Source organism: Hibiscus syriacus, unplaced genomic scaffold (assembly GCF_006381635.1).
Source record: "Hibiscus syriacus cultivar Baekdansim isolate YM2019G1 unplaced genomic scaffold, ASM638163v2 tig00117034_pilon, whole genome shotgun sequence".
NCBI lineage: Eukaryota > Viridiplantae > Streptophyta > Magnoliopsida > Malvales > Malvaceae > Hibiscus > Hibiscus syriacus.
Window position 1 is genome coordinate 1,110,280 of NW_024063533.1, and position 15,405 is coordinate 1,125,684.

General features: G+C 35.7%; 1 long non-coding RNA gene and 2 pseudogenes across 1 annotated transcript; all 3 read right to left on the minus strand.

Moving 5' to 3' along the window:
• Positions 1 to 1,297: 1,297 nt before the first annotated feature.
• LOC120196669 overlaps positions 1,298 to 15,405 on the minus strand; it is a 40,717-nt pseudogene continuing 26,609 nt past the window's right edge.
• LOC120196672 lies at positions 7,246 to 8,494 on the minus strand (annotated as a pseudogene).
• On the minus strand, positions 10,500 to 15,110 carry LOC120196673. Its single transcript, XR_005523199.1, has 4 exons — positions 14,881 to 15,110; positions 11,510 to 11,570; positions 11,346 to 11,428; positions 10,500 to 10,827 (listed from the first exon to the last, which is right to left on the minus strand). It is a non-coding gene; the product is annotated as an uncharacterized LOC120196673 (long non-coding RNA).

Below are 15,405 nucleotides of genomic sequence, written 5' to 3' on the forward strand. Positions count from 1 at the left end.
AAAGAACACTAAAAAATTAATACAATTGAGAACAAATGATGTTCTTGAAAGCAAAATGATTATTGAATGGAAAAGAGGCTTGAAATGCTCAAACAATAAGATTAAGGCTTTCTCTTTGATTCTCTAGCTTCTCTTCTTAATTATTGATGATCAATGGCTTCAGAACTTGTTTAAATACACTTTGGATTAATTCTGAATGTTGAGGATTATTGGTGTAGTCAATAGAGTCGTTTTTGTATGTTTTCCATTTAAAAAATCTGTTGGGAGCGTAGGGGTATCGGTACACCTACAAAGGGTATCGGTACACCCATTGTAAAATTCAAATATTTCGACCGTTATTTGACCAAGTGTATCGGTACCTCCCAGGGGTATCGGTACACTAATTGCATTCGATGTTTCTCGAAGCCAATTTCACATAGAGTGTATCGGTTCCCTTATTTCATTCAAATTTTGGGTGTATCGGTACATCAAGGAGTGTATCGATACCTCCCTTAATAAAACTTTTTTTGACTCAATTATGATTCGAAATACTTTGTAAAACTTGTTTCAAAAAAAATTTAAGATTAAAACACAATTTTACACTTAAGAATTAAAATTGACATTTGAAAACTTTGAGTAATATTTTTTATATTCGAATAATTTAATCGAATATATAATTTTGAATTGAATAGAAAATCTTAAAATTCAATTGTACTTTATTTGTTATATCGAAGAATCAAAATGTTTTCAACAATAAGTGTCTTTATCTCAAACAATAATTCATTTATCATTATAGTTGGGATTTTGGAATAATTTTGGCCTGCCACGTCATGTCCCTTTTTAATATATTTTCTCATCGCAAAATAGCTTCTGAAACAATATTTAGCCGAATAAAAATAAGACATCAAATTGGACTCACATCAATTATTAGCACAATGAAAAGCTTAATATTCATATGGTATAATATTAGTTCATCATAACATAAAGAAAAATTATTACAAATAAGTATTCAAATAAGACATCTTCAAAATAATAAAATATTTTCTGTTCAAATCAAGTAATGTAGATAGTTAAAAATATCGAATGAAGTTAAATTTTTACTAATATACTAAAACATTGCTACCAAACAGAGCAGTAGTACCCAACTCAGTTACTAATTCGGTTAAAAATAAAATAAAATAGAAAAAGATTAAAAGCTTAACTTTCTAAAGGATACATAGAAGGCAATTTATAAAGAACAGTAAAAAATGTCTATCAATAAACCCATTGGTTATCAGAATTTCAACATACACATGTCTAATGCCAACAACAACAAAAAAATCATATCTGACCTGGCGAATAATGATACTGTATTGAAACTGTTTGATCTTAAGTTATGATGTTATCAAAATTCCAATAACATCATTTGAGCTTATTTTGTACATCTAATTAATACTCATCAATGTAATCAAACTGGTTCAACCACTGTCGGCTACTATAAGAGACTGCAATAACCCCAAAGTTCACTTTCACCCTCTATCTAAACAGGATTACACAAATTACAGCATGGAAATAAATCCAAGAACAATGCTCAATTGCTTATGAATCAAGATCAAATAAATGGGAATGCATATTCACAAAACTCATTGTGTGAACTCGGAAATTACGTATCAGGCCCTATGATATCCCTGGCCCAGGAAATTCCAACTGCATATGATCTGTGTACCTTTGTTTTCATGGTAGGGACTTTTTTGACAGGGGAATCTACATTGATTTCATCAGAGTTTACTGTTGGTTTCTGACTTGGGGCTGATTCACTGGTTTCAGTAAGGAAATGTAATCCCTGAAATTGTAGACTTCGACCATTAAGTTGGAGAGGATACAGATTTGTGATAAAGAAAATAAGGCTCGACTTGGCATACCTTCACCGATTTCTCCTCAAATTTCACGGCTGGTTCAATTGCAAGCTTTGCATCAATATCCTGCCACTGAACACAAATAACTAAATTAATAATGCACAGGGTGCAATTTATGAACCTGTCTCTGTCCGCTCGGAGCAAGAATGTTCAACCTGAATGAATAATACTGTTTTACACAAGATGAAAAATGAGGACTTGATATGGAAACAGGATATGTTTGCAACATGATACAATTAGAACGGTTAGTAATTCTTGAAAATATATGATTATGAAATGCTCAGAATTTTAGCATGGAAAATAATCATGATGTACATGCTAAACTCAATAGGATTAGTATAAACAAACATTATGCATCCATTCTGTATTTGGGCATAGTAAGCACGTCTGTTCCCAATATGCATAAATATGATACCGGTATGGAATTGGGTACCCAGCGCCATTATTCCACAGAACATAATGCATAAATATAATAATATATACAGATTTCTAACCCGAAAAAGTATAGCATTCCCTCCTTCAGCAAATTGGCATAGATGCCAAAGACCTGAATTAGCCACATCCTGCATGGAGGAGAACAATATTTATCACTTCTACACAACTTCATATTTTTAGAGAGCAAATATCTAATAACAGAATCAGAATTAACCTGTTTGTTTTCAAGAAGCTCAATTTTTCCTCCTGAAGAGTTCATTAACAAATGAAGCATCAGCTAAGTTGCACGTAAGTACGATACCGGCATACCTGATGATTAAACATGAGAAAAAAAAATGCAACTTACCAATCCAGCAACCATTTTGTCAATCATTTCCACATCAAAACCAATTTCAGAAAGGTTTGATTTCATCTCATCAACCTGCATACAAGTAATGCTTCATGTAATTATGAGCATATCATAGTTTCACTCTCTTCTCATAAACAGAATAAGCAAACTAAAATTTTAAATCCATAACTGAGACATAAAGAAACTAAAATCCTTTGGCAAGTTCTTTATAAGTAAAGATTTTTAATAAGTTTGTAAAAGGAACAGAAAATCTTCAGAAAGTTTTATATCATTGCTTTAGAAAGATAATCATCTGTAAAAGCAAAGGGGAAGAGGTAATGAAATATAACTAAAAATAAATACAAGAAAAAAAACATTTCAAAGATTGGAGGGGAAGGGACCGAGCTTAAAAAATTCCTCAAAATGCAGCTGGAGAATCTGAAAAGATTCTGGGAATAATGAAATTTGACACTCCACTGTTTCCAATATCAATTGCCCCTTGAATAGCCGATAGTTCAAAACAAAAGTAGTGTTTGATTACATTATTTGCGATGAGCAGAGACGTTTCCTTCTGCTCCTCCACTTTCCCGTCCAAGCTTTCTAATCTCCTGGATAGATGCCGCTTTGTTGTCTGCATGAATGAAGAAAAATCAAAATCAAATGCTAAAAGCTGTACCTAAAGGAGAATGGCTTCAGGGACTGTTTTAATTACATAAATGGAAGACCAATATCACTTACATTTAAAGTTTCAGATACATTATCTAACTGTTTTGACACAGCTGCTACAGCATCCATCATATTTTGCTTTGTGACAAATATTACATCAGAAAATGACAAGCCCTACATAAAAGGGATATAAATAATATATCACAGATTTAGGAACGTTAAAAGTGCAATTTAAAAGCACATGGACAAGAAAGATATTTCATTTTTTGATTCATCAGTGAAATATTTTTTTTTGATAAGAATGAAGGCCTCGTTAAAAACCCCCTTCTTGATTAAAGGAACTCGTAAAGAAGCTCCTTAATCAGCGGAAGGAAGAAAAGAGTGCCTTGAGATTTCATTAAACATAAAGAAAGTTACAGAAATGCAACACATAAAACGCCTTTTACATGGAGTAAAAACCATAAGACAACCGTAAACAACAAGACAGAAATCAGCCTATTCCAACCTTAGCTAGGGCATCAGCCTCTAAATTAGTTGTCCTAGCAACCCTAACAACACCCTCAAGAGCTCTAAGCCTATCAACAATGTCCTTAAAAGAGCCTATAATAAAACCAGAATGATCTCTTAAAATGCCCCCAAGACCACTCTTCTTCTAGTCGCAACTAGTTGCAGCATCAACATTCAATTTGATGAAGCCCTTAGGGGGAGGGAACCAAGGGATCTTAGATAAAATCACTTTATTGTAGGAAGAACAAGAATCGCCTAGGGAAGGATCATAAATGAGAGAATCCTTAGGGATAGAAATCTCCTTAAACTTAGCTAAAAACCAATAAGCAAGCCTAAATCTTGCTAAGAAAAATAATTATGTCTGATCTAACTTCCCCCTTCGAACACTATATCATTCCTGACTTTCCAAATAGTCCATAGAACAGCCCCTGGGATAAATGACCATATATCTGAATTAGTCTTCAAATCATCCCAAGCAAGTAGAAAAATATTGGCATTTGCGTGTAAAACAGAACTAAGACTCCAAAACTTCATAAATTTATTCCATAAGGACCATACTACTGAGCAGGTGAAGAATAGATGTGTGGAAGACTCCTCCTCCAGCTTACAAAGAGGACATAACACATCTTCAATACCCTGAACCCTTCTTTTAACCAGTTCGTTCTTAACTGCCAGCCTCTGAAGAACAACTTGCCACATAAAGATTCCACTCTTGAAGGAAGCAGACACCTCCAAATTATATTTTTCCAGAAATGAACCTCCTCCGAACCTGAAGAACACAAATTACACGAGCTAACAGAATACACACCATCCCCATTGTCTTTCCATATCAAAACATCACTGGAGTCTTTGGACAAAGAGTAATTTGAAAAGATAACCATCAGATTAGACCATTGTTCGAGCTCCCAATCATTTAAATTCCTTCCCAAATCCAGTCCATAGAACAATATTCACCAAACTCACATAGTTTTCCATTCTTGATTGATGAAATATAAAACAGTCTAGGGAAGATAACCACTAGCGGATAATCCAAAGCCCAACTATCTTGCCAGAACCGAATGAAATTTCCATCACCAACTTGGAAACTACAGAAACTTCGAATTTTAGAGCCGAAGAGGTCATCTTTGAAATGGTTATTCACCAATGATCTCCAAATCCATGAAGCTTGGTGTGGAACCTTTCTGTCAAATAATAAGAATGCGTTAATATTGTATTTGCTGCACATGAATTTCCTCCAAACAGAGTTTCTTTCATTGGCAAACCTCCAAGACTATTTCCCTAAAAGCGCTTTATTCATGCTGTTGAGATTCCGAACACCCAAACCTCCCTCATTCTTTGATTTACACACATTGGACCAATTAACCCAATGTATCTTGTTTTTTCTATTACCCCTCCCCATAAGAAGTTAGACATGATAGAGTTGAGGGTTTTGTAAACGGAGGCTGGAATCTTAAACAACGACAGAAAGTAGGGAGCGAGCAAAGGACCGACTTGACCAATACCAATCTCCCTGCTAATGACAGAGTAAAAGCCTTCCAACCAACTAGTTTCTTGTGAAAGTTTTGAACCACTGGATCCCAAAGAGCTGATAATTCCTAGTAGCACCAAAGGGCAGTCCTAGGTAATCTGAAGGAAAGGACCCAACTGAACAGCCAATAGACTCTGCCCACTCTTGAATGACCTCTTCAGATAAGTTAACTGAATTTTCCAGAAACAACAATAAATCTCCAATGAATATACTGATTTTCCAGCTCAAAAACATTATCATCCCAGCAGCATAATAACCCCTGAAGAACCAACCGCTGGAGATTCAATAAAACCTTGAAGAATATTCAACTCACTTCTTCTTAAAAAAAGATCTTTGTATCTTTTCAGATTTAGTTTCTTGCAACCAAAGAAAAGAAGATACCTTAGGGACTAATCTCTGAACAGCCCGCTATTTTTCTTTTTTTCCCAAACCCCTTACATTCCATGATATTATGATTAATTTCTCCTTCATCATTAATAATTCAACAATTTGAATGCCCCCTTAAAACTCCTTAATTGGCCACCAAACTCCAAAAGGATTGTATAGTACAGAAAACAAGTAATCTTCCACATATAAGCTTTCCCTTACTCTCCCCGAACATTTCTCAAGGCTTAAAATTTTATCAATAAAAGTCTTCTTCCCTTCCTTAAAAGAAATTCCAAGCATTTGACAAACTTTCCATGTAGCCATAGCTTCCTCCAACAATATTGAAAAAGGGGATGAAGAGACAATAGAATTTCTACCAAATCCAGAGCGTAACTAATCAAACTTCTTTTCATCCTTCAGTGATCTTTTCCAGCTCCTGAAGCTGAATGAGAAATTGGCAGAACCATTGTTGACCATTTCATGCCCTTTTCCCAAACTCATTGTAGAAAACTGGTGGATGCTCCTGAAATCTGTCGTCTTCTTATCATGGACCGGAATAAACTTTGACTGAAACTTGACCTCTTCGTTATCCGAGCAAAACCAAAATCGTCTATGTCTTGACCTTCTGTAAACTCTAGTATAACGCTCTCTCTCCCTCCCTCCTTCCACCAGGAGCACTTTTAATTGACAGACAGCTAGACACTGGATACACCATGTTCCAACCCTTAGAGTTCGCTTTGATTTCTATATGTTCCTCCAGAGGCAATCTTCGATCAGCTTCGATATCTGAGGATTCTGCTTCTACATAATTATTTCCTTCACCTTTATCATCTTTGGTGTTACATCTTCCAACCTCCTCTGTTGTTGAAGCTAACCGAAAGTTGACCCATCCCACTTGTAGTTGAAGGTTGGCCCAGCAGGTAAGAGTTTCCGGACCGGAGAATAAGATTCCCAATTAAAATCCGATTGGGTTGAGCTTTTCTGGTCTAGTTTTTCTTGCAACCCGAGACCCGCATAATCCCGGTTGGGAAATGCCTCCATTTCAACTTCACTAGAGACCCCAATTAGAGACGGATCCGTATTTTGGTTTTGTTTCATATAATGTTCCCCGCTAATTTCTTCAACCCATTCTCTCGTCCTTGTTTAAGCCACGAGTCCACCTTTGACCGAACCTCCTCTGATGACATTCGACGATCACCTTCTACATTTTTCCAACATCCTACTTCATCTCCCTCCTTCGAATACTCAGCATTGTAGTAGTCACATGAATTCATTTGCATCTCCTTTCCGATTACAGCAGAGATATTTTTTGCATTTAGCGCTCAATTTAATTGTAACTTTGAAAGACCTGCCATAAGATCCTACATTGATAAAGTCCGGTATGTCGAAAGGGCTCGCCACCCTTATCAATAATCTCGCCGATGATAGATCCTCCCTATTCCTCGTCTCCTACGAAATGCATAAAAATTTCCCCCATCTGCTTGCAAGTTTTTCCAGAAAATGCTCATTCCAGCATACGTGTGGTAGTCCAACTAACTTTAATGAGAACAACAAACTCAGCTTCAAACTCTTCACAGAACAGCATATTTATGACTCATATTCTCTCTAAAATACATGCACAGATACATCATCCACATATGTTATCCCCCATATAACCAAAATAATCTAGAACATGGCCAAGAATTTGACAGATTTAACAGTCAAAGTAAATCATTCAAATAAATAGATCGGGCCATATCTAAATTGAAAAGGTGCAAAACTGGAAGCAGATATAGCTAATTTAAATTGTTTAGAAACATTCATAAGAAATAGATGTACATACCCCCAGAGTCTGAATTCCCATTAAGTACGGTTACCGGATTGGACATTGTCAAATCTTGAGCTCTTGCGCCTGTTGTCTAATCTAAAAATACATAAACCCAAAACCATATACAAATGGTTAAACACAAATTTACAGAGGATGATTAACACATAAAGAAAACTCCAACCTCATCCCCCCAACCCACCTAAGAAAAAGAAAAAAACTGCAAAATTTCATCGGCATTTACACAAAACTGGTCCAACAAGTTCTACACCACGCTACCCGAACATAAAGAGAGTGTTGTAAATGGATGTGTTTCCAATACAAGTATATTCAATTTGTATATGTTTTTCCTGGAAGAATCAAACCCATACCCATGTTCGGATATTTGTCAATCACAGGTGTCGGACATGGGCACTTATGAAAAAGGGAGAGTCCGAATAACATAGGTTCTATATACATGATCAGCACTTTAAAAATAATCTTAAACGTCAAAAACTTGGGCACTTAGCAAACTAAAAAAGATAGAATTTGAATGAAAACGCTAGACTGAGAGTACCTGAGCAGCAAGAAGCGTATGATCATACTTATAAGGTGAGAATTGGACATCATCGACGCCTTTCAGTAATTCCTGAAGCTGGGAAATGAGTTCAGATAAACGCCCACTCCTCAAAACAATTGAACCAGATAAACCTAATCCCAAATTTTAAGAAAACCCGAAATTCAAAATTCAAGAGAAAAGGTAAAGAAAATCAAAGCAATAAAAGGAAAAAGAAGAGAGATTAGATGGTGGAGAACGTAAAACAACCTGCGCCCATAAGAATTAGAAATTTGGAGGTCTGAACCCCAGCCTGCATCGCCATGTTCTTACTTTATTTTCGGCTTTGTGGTTGAATCAAGGAGTGTGTAGAAGAAATGAGGGCAGCCTTCAGTTGAAATCAACCCTGTTTCTCTTTTTTACTGCTAGTTTTTTTGGCGGAAAACTAAAAAGGAATAGCCGTAGAGAAGATATGGAAGTGTAGGGTCGAAAGTACCCTCTATAAATAATGACACGGTAGAAATTATTTAGGTAAAATATAGAAATAGTGAATGAATTATATTAAAATGATTCTTTTAATTACAACATTTTTAATTTTTTTTAAATAGACTTTAAACTGTTATTTTATTATAAAATAGATATCATATTGTTAATTGTTAATTTTTAAAATGAAAGATGTGACCTATTAAATTAATGGATATTGAACAATATTTTATTGTCTCTTAATTATAATTATAGTTTTATTTTGATAAAAAAATTCTTTAGCAGTTTATTCCTTTTTTTTTTCTTTCTTGTTTAGCAGGCGACGACATCAACTTTGGCACTAGTAGTGGATTGCATGTATTTTTTTATATCACATCTTATTTTTTATTTAGTTGATTTTTAATTTCCAATAATTTGTACATCTATGGCACGCTTTTGTTTGTCTTTATGACACATTTCCTCTATCTTTTGATTTTTCGATCGTTTCTTTGTTTAATTTTCTTAGTGATGAATTTGACGACACATCGATTGATTAAGATGACACTTATTTGTTATACTAATTTCTTCCCTGCTTTGGGCATCGAATTATATTTGGATACACAATTTGTGTTTAGAGAAAATTTTCTCATGATGCTCGACTCTAATTTATGATTGTCAGTGACCTTTCAATAGTTTGATATTTTATAATGATTCGTTTGTCGATTCAGTCAAATATGTTTATATTTATCTTGTATTTGATTTTTTAGATGGATTTTAACATTTTCTTTGTATAATCTTTATATGTTCTCAAATGACTAGTTTCTTGTGTTAATGATTAGTTTCTTATGTTAATGATTATAATGATATGCCATTATATACTCATTGCAATGTTAGATATTATATATTTTTTTAATAAAACTAGCGGCTTATATTTACATACAAAATTTATTTTAATATTTGTTTAATATTAATAATTCTAAAAAAATAAAGATGTATAAAAATTTATAACTTATTTTTAATTATAATTTTTTTAAAATTATAATTATGAGAAAACTTTCATATAATTTTAATAAAACAATTCATATTTCAAATTACTTACATTCTCATCCTCCTAGTAACCTGTAACAAAGTTTATTATGGTCACACAACTTTTGTTATAAATTACAAGGAGGAGAGTGTAAGTAATGTGAAATATGGATCATTCTATTAAAAAATTTTAATTTATAAAAATATCAAAATTATAATTTCTAAAAATAAACTATAAACTTTTATATATTCTTTAGTATATATATATTAATTTTTTAAACTATTTCTTAGAAATATTATAAAAGCATGAAAAAACAAAATATTAATTATAGTCCAGACTAAATGAGATTTATTCATTAGTTTAATGTGACATACCATTTCCTTAACAATATCAATGTAAGTTAATGGGTTTGATGCTTTTTTTGTTACAAAATAAAGCTTAGTTTTATAAGATTTATTTAGGGACAATGCTCTTGAAGAAAGTGGGTAATGGGGAAAAATAGTATCTTAAACCTAGGGATGTCCTCAAAATGGTTTACGATGCAAACTCTCTGGTAAAAAAAAACACATGAATGTTGTTGATGTACAAATATGACCAAAGGTACATTTCAATTTGTATCGCTTTCTTCAATGGTTTTACTGTTACTTATGAAATATGAGAACAGAAAAACAAGCTTCTGCCACGATGACTGATTCATCGGCTTTAAAGGTGCGGGCAGGTGCAATCGAACCAAAGTGATGGCATCCAATATCCACCGAAACAAGAATGTTTGACCAATCAAACTGTTCTAGGAAGGGGATGCAAAAAGTAAGGATGCATTTGTTCCTCCAAAGCCAAAAGAATTAAACAATGCAACCCTAATTGGCATTTCCTTGGAAGCAGTCAAAGGCATGAAAGCATCATTAAATATGGGATCGGGTTTAGAGAGATTTAGTGTCAAATGTGCAATCCCCTGCAATAAGACACCACCATAATGTTCATTTAGTACAGTTCCAAACTTTCTTAAGTGAACCGAACAGAATCTTCCGTACAGTTCATCGACTTTGAACCACTAATTGAATACAGGCAGATATACTCATAGACAGAGATAACAAATTGGTTCATACAAGTGGGAATTACTATTATAACCATTTCAAAAGCTTTTTGAAAAGCTACGTCACGCCAATAAGTTGAAAGGTGCTTTCAATTGAATCATCAAGGAGAAGCTAAACTGATATACTTATATGGTGTATGGCTAAAACGGTAAAAATTGCTTCAACAGCTCCGGCTGCACCAAGAAGATGCCCGATAGCACCCTGTGTATGAAGGCGATTGTAGCAATTTTAAAAAAGGAATTGGTTAAAGTCGATGAAAGTTATTAGCAGGGAAGAAATGAAACTACTTCATTAAGTTACAGTGCAGTGGGGTCCAGCATGGAGAAAAGCAACATAAACTTATCCTTTTCTCCTAGTTCGCTCCCTCCTTCCCCCCCACCCCAACCAACACACACCCCTCTTTACATAAGAGTAAGAAACTTAGTAGTAGAAGTCGCTCAAAAATTTGAATGCACATTTCTTTTGGTAGAGACGTGAACAACATTATCGAGAAGGTTCTCTCTCAGGAGGGGGGACAAGTTGAAGTTGGCAGTAATCAACTAAGATACTATATCTTGGACATTGGTGGAAGAAATAAACAGGAAAAAAATTTCAACAAGATCAATTTCAAACTATCTTGTCGGTTCCGCATATTGATGCATAAATAACCAAAGGTAATTTTGCCTTAGAACATTTAAGATACTTCTCTCCTAGATCTGGTCCGAAATAGTAAAATTTACCTTTGTTGAGGAGAAGGCCAAAGTACCAGATGTTGCATGGTCAGTGAATATGGAATTGATTGCATTTGCTTCAATTGCATCACCTAAACAAGATATTCCAGATATGTGATTCACACAAAAACCAGTGTTAACGAACTTTAGAACATCAAATAACAGCAACTTACCCAAAGGTGTAGACGTAGCATGAGCATTCACATAGTCCACTTGGTTAGGTTGCAGACCAGACTGAAACGGCACAATATGTAAGTGCATGATAAACCAAATCTTCCAATTATGTATTTGATCTGTCTCTTTTGTCTATATGTTCTTAGTAATTGTTTGCTGGTTTTTTCGATATGTTTTATTTCTGGCTTGTAATCTTCTATTTTTATCGAACTTTGTATGAAGGTTTTGGATTATTGAATAAAATCGAGGTACTCTTTTCCTCCTTCTGCTACATACTGGCTACCTTTCGGTGGGCCAAGAAGTATGAAGGGGGTTTTTAAGGAGACCTCCTACTCTTATTAAAAAAAGAAAAAGATTAGAATATTAGTAGGCAGCTTGTCGGAGTACCAAAGTAAAGTGCCAGTGAAATGTGACTGTTAGAAACTCTAGAAGCGCTCATTTAAGTGTGAATAAGCTAACATGCAGCTCTTTATGGTCATGAACTGGTAAGGTTCACTGACAACCTTTACTACATTTTCAAGCAATTTATTCTCAATCGTGATTGTATTATATACAACTTGGACTGCTACCAAGACCAAAAGATATGAACATTTGAAGTCGACAATCATGTTTATACTTGGATATGACCCATGGGAGCAGAAAAAGGAACCCCCTATACACTGTTATAGACGCTAGACATAACTGATAGCAAATCAAAAGTAGTCAGTTTTTTAATAAGAATTTCAGGCCTCGTTAAAAACCCCCCTTCTTGATTGTTGGAGCTAGTAGTGTAGCTTCTTAATCAGCGGAAGGAGGAAAAGAGTGCCTAAGGATTTTATTGCACATAAGAGATTACAAAAGATACAACCTTACAAACACCTATAACAGAACCGATGAACAAAAACAACCTAAAACCACCCATAAATAACACCACTAGTCCATTCAATTCCTTCAATAGGTAAGACATCAACCTCTAAATTGACTGTCCTATTAACCAAATCTAACAACACCTAATGCAAAACAAACCAACATTACAACCAAAAACTTGTAGAAAAAAAACGCCTCTGAAAACAGATGCCGAACAATTAAGTATCAATTGGAGGATCAAGTTCTAATGAGATATCGCAATCTTCGGGGACCCAAGAGTTAGGTTTGAAGGATGGATCAACTTCATGCACCATAATCTTGAATAAATTATCACCGACCTTCAATTCCAACAACTCATCAATTCTCACTTGATATTTTGTGAGTATTTGGATTTTAGCCCGATCAAAAGATGATGGAAACTCACAACTGTTGTCGATTGATACTAATTTGCCCCACTTTGTTGCAATTCTTTTGAAAGTATCCCAACTCCAAGCGTGAAAAGGAATACCTTCGCAAACTAACCACACATGACTACAATTCACCACTAGGCTCTCGGACCAAGTTTCCACTCTAGAAAACCATTCTATAAGAGTTTCTAGATAGTTATCCTTCACGATTCTCAATGAATCAGAGTCTTCAAAAACCATTAGAACTATATTTGTAGCAGCCCTCATTAGCGTGAAGCCAACAAGTCCTTTGGCTTGAATTTGGTTAGCAAGATTACCAATTTTAATGAAGTTCTTGCACCACCCTACAAGACAGTTACTTAGCATGTGTAGCTTATCCTCGTCCACAACGCCCTCAACTTCATAGAATTTAATCCCTGAAATATCTTCCAGCCCAGACTTACAGCATACAACAGTCGAGAACTTTCTCCAGTAAGATTGTCGGGGTCTACACTTAGCCAAAGAGATTCTAGCTTTACTGCCATAAATATGATTATCATTCATCTTTGAAATCGCTATCTTGGCTTCTTTAATTGTTGCAAAGCGAATAAACCCAAAATGAACCCCTTGCGAGTTTCTTTTTTTTTTGGGAATGAAAGCATCAATAACTTTACCGTATGTGCAAAAAATAGATTGAAGTCTCTTCTAATGTATCGTCTCTGGAAGGTTTTCGATAAAAATTGTATAACAACCATTTTTGAACCCATTCCCGAAACTTGGCTTACCTTCCTTCGACCAATTATGAAAACCACTTCTACTCCTTCTCGCTACTTCGGGAAAATCTTCATTAGAGAACTCTTTCATAGTGCTCTCCTTGGTTCCTTCTTGATCAATATCGGTGTTAGGAAGAGCTGGTACTGCCTGAACTACTGAAAACTTCCCGACCCTATGATTTCCTCCTTGAGAAGAAGACCGACCAAATGTCATCTTTTCTAACAGGTGGCTGACAATCCAATGTTGCTTTAACAGAGCACTTCTTCAGAGGATTGGATAAATGTGGACTGTCACCTGACCTCGCTAAATACGTTCCCAAACTTTGCTGATTTTGGGACGTAGAATCTTTTCTGAAAGTAGTACTGTCGGGCTCAACTGTCCAACCAGCTTCACGAGCCAAGGCAGCTAAAACATCGTTCATAGCAACATTCTGGGGAATAGGGAAATTACCGAACTGCCTCAAACCAGCCAGAAAACGTCTGGTGAAAACTCGTCTGTATCGTTTCCGAATCTGTGTTCTTTTCATTCACCTTTGAACATTTTTCCTTACCAGAAAAAGATGAAGTGTTTGCACCGACGAGTCCAACGATTTTGAACTGCCTACCTCGTGATATTGTATCCTCCAGCATTTTAAGTTCATGTTCTCGCTTCTTCAAATCAGCCACTAGAGATTTGAGTTCCTTCACTCTCGCTTCTAAATCCTTGGCTTCAAGAGGGAGAGATGAAATCCTAGTCGTTGAAGGAGGAGCAGAACAATGACCCGCAGAGGATGCATCCACCGCATCTGATGCAGCAGACCTTGGAGCATCCACCACGTCTGTTGCAGCAGACCTTCGATGTCGCCTGGGTTGGGACGGTGGTTGAGGTGCCATGGATAGATCGAAACTTACAGAGCAAAAAGCAACGATTCTCTACACAAGAAAACGCAGGTTATGGTCGCGAAGAGAAGACGAGTTCGAAGGTGAGACAGTTTCGAACGCTGACAGCGGGATGCGGCGGTAGGCAACAAAGGAAGCTGTGAAAATTTGCGTCAAATGGTAGTGATTTTCGCAAATCTAAGACCAGATCCGAAAACACCATTAGCCAATGAACCTCCCAGGAAAAAACACATCAAATGTAGGTCGGAGTAAGGCGGCAGATGGCTGGCGGAGGCGGCGGGTGGCGGACGACTACGGAGGACAATGGGTGTTTGACAGAGGAGAGAAAAGATTCAAAACGGGCTCGTGAAAATTCAAAATTTGAAATCACCTGGGTTAGAGAGAAGTACAGCAGAGCATTACAATATCGTAGAACAACACATAAAGGTTAATCTAAACTATTAATGGACAACTTATCTACAAATCAAAAGTAGTCATGAATATTACTTGTTTAAAGGCACATTCTATGGCCAAAATGGCACCTCTCCCATCAATATATGGTTGAGTAATATGATGAGAATCACCTAGAAGTCATAACTTGTGTTTAGAAAACAAAGATTACTGAATATTACAGCTGGCACTATTGTAGAATACTTTCAGTTCTTTGAAAACAACCTGACATCCTATATCCTCGGACCTCCCCATAAATTTTTGCTCCTCATCTTTATGCATGCTCAAGTTCCTTAATAGAAAAGGGATATAACCATTATGAAAAAATGGAAAATATCACAAACAACAATAGGGAAAGGGGTTTGTGATTGAAATACATAAAAAATATATAGCTCAATTTACCTCTAATATCAAGACACCAGAACCTTCACCTATCCTGGCGATACAAATTTCCACGAGCCTAGGCATTTTTGAAAATAACTCTCCTCCAACACCTGTTATCCACCGCCGTCGATCGTCACCCGCCGCCCGCTGTCAGCCGTCTGCCACCACACTCCGACCACCATTTGACGCCATTTTTTC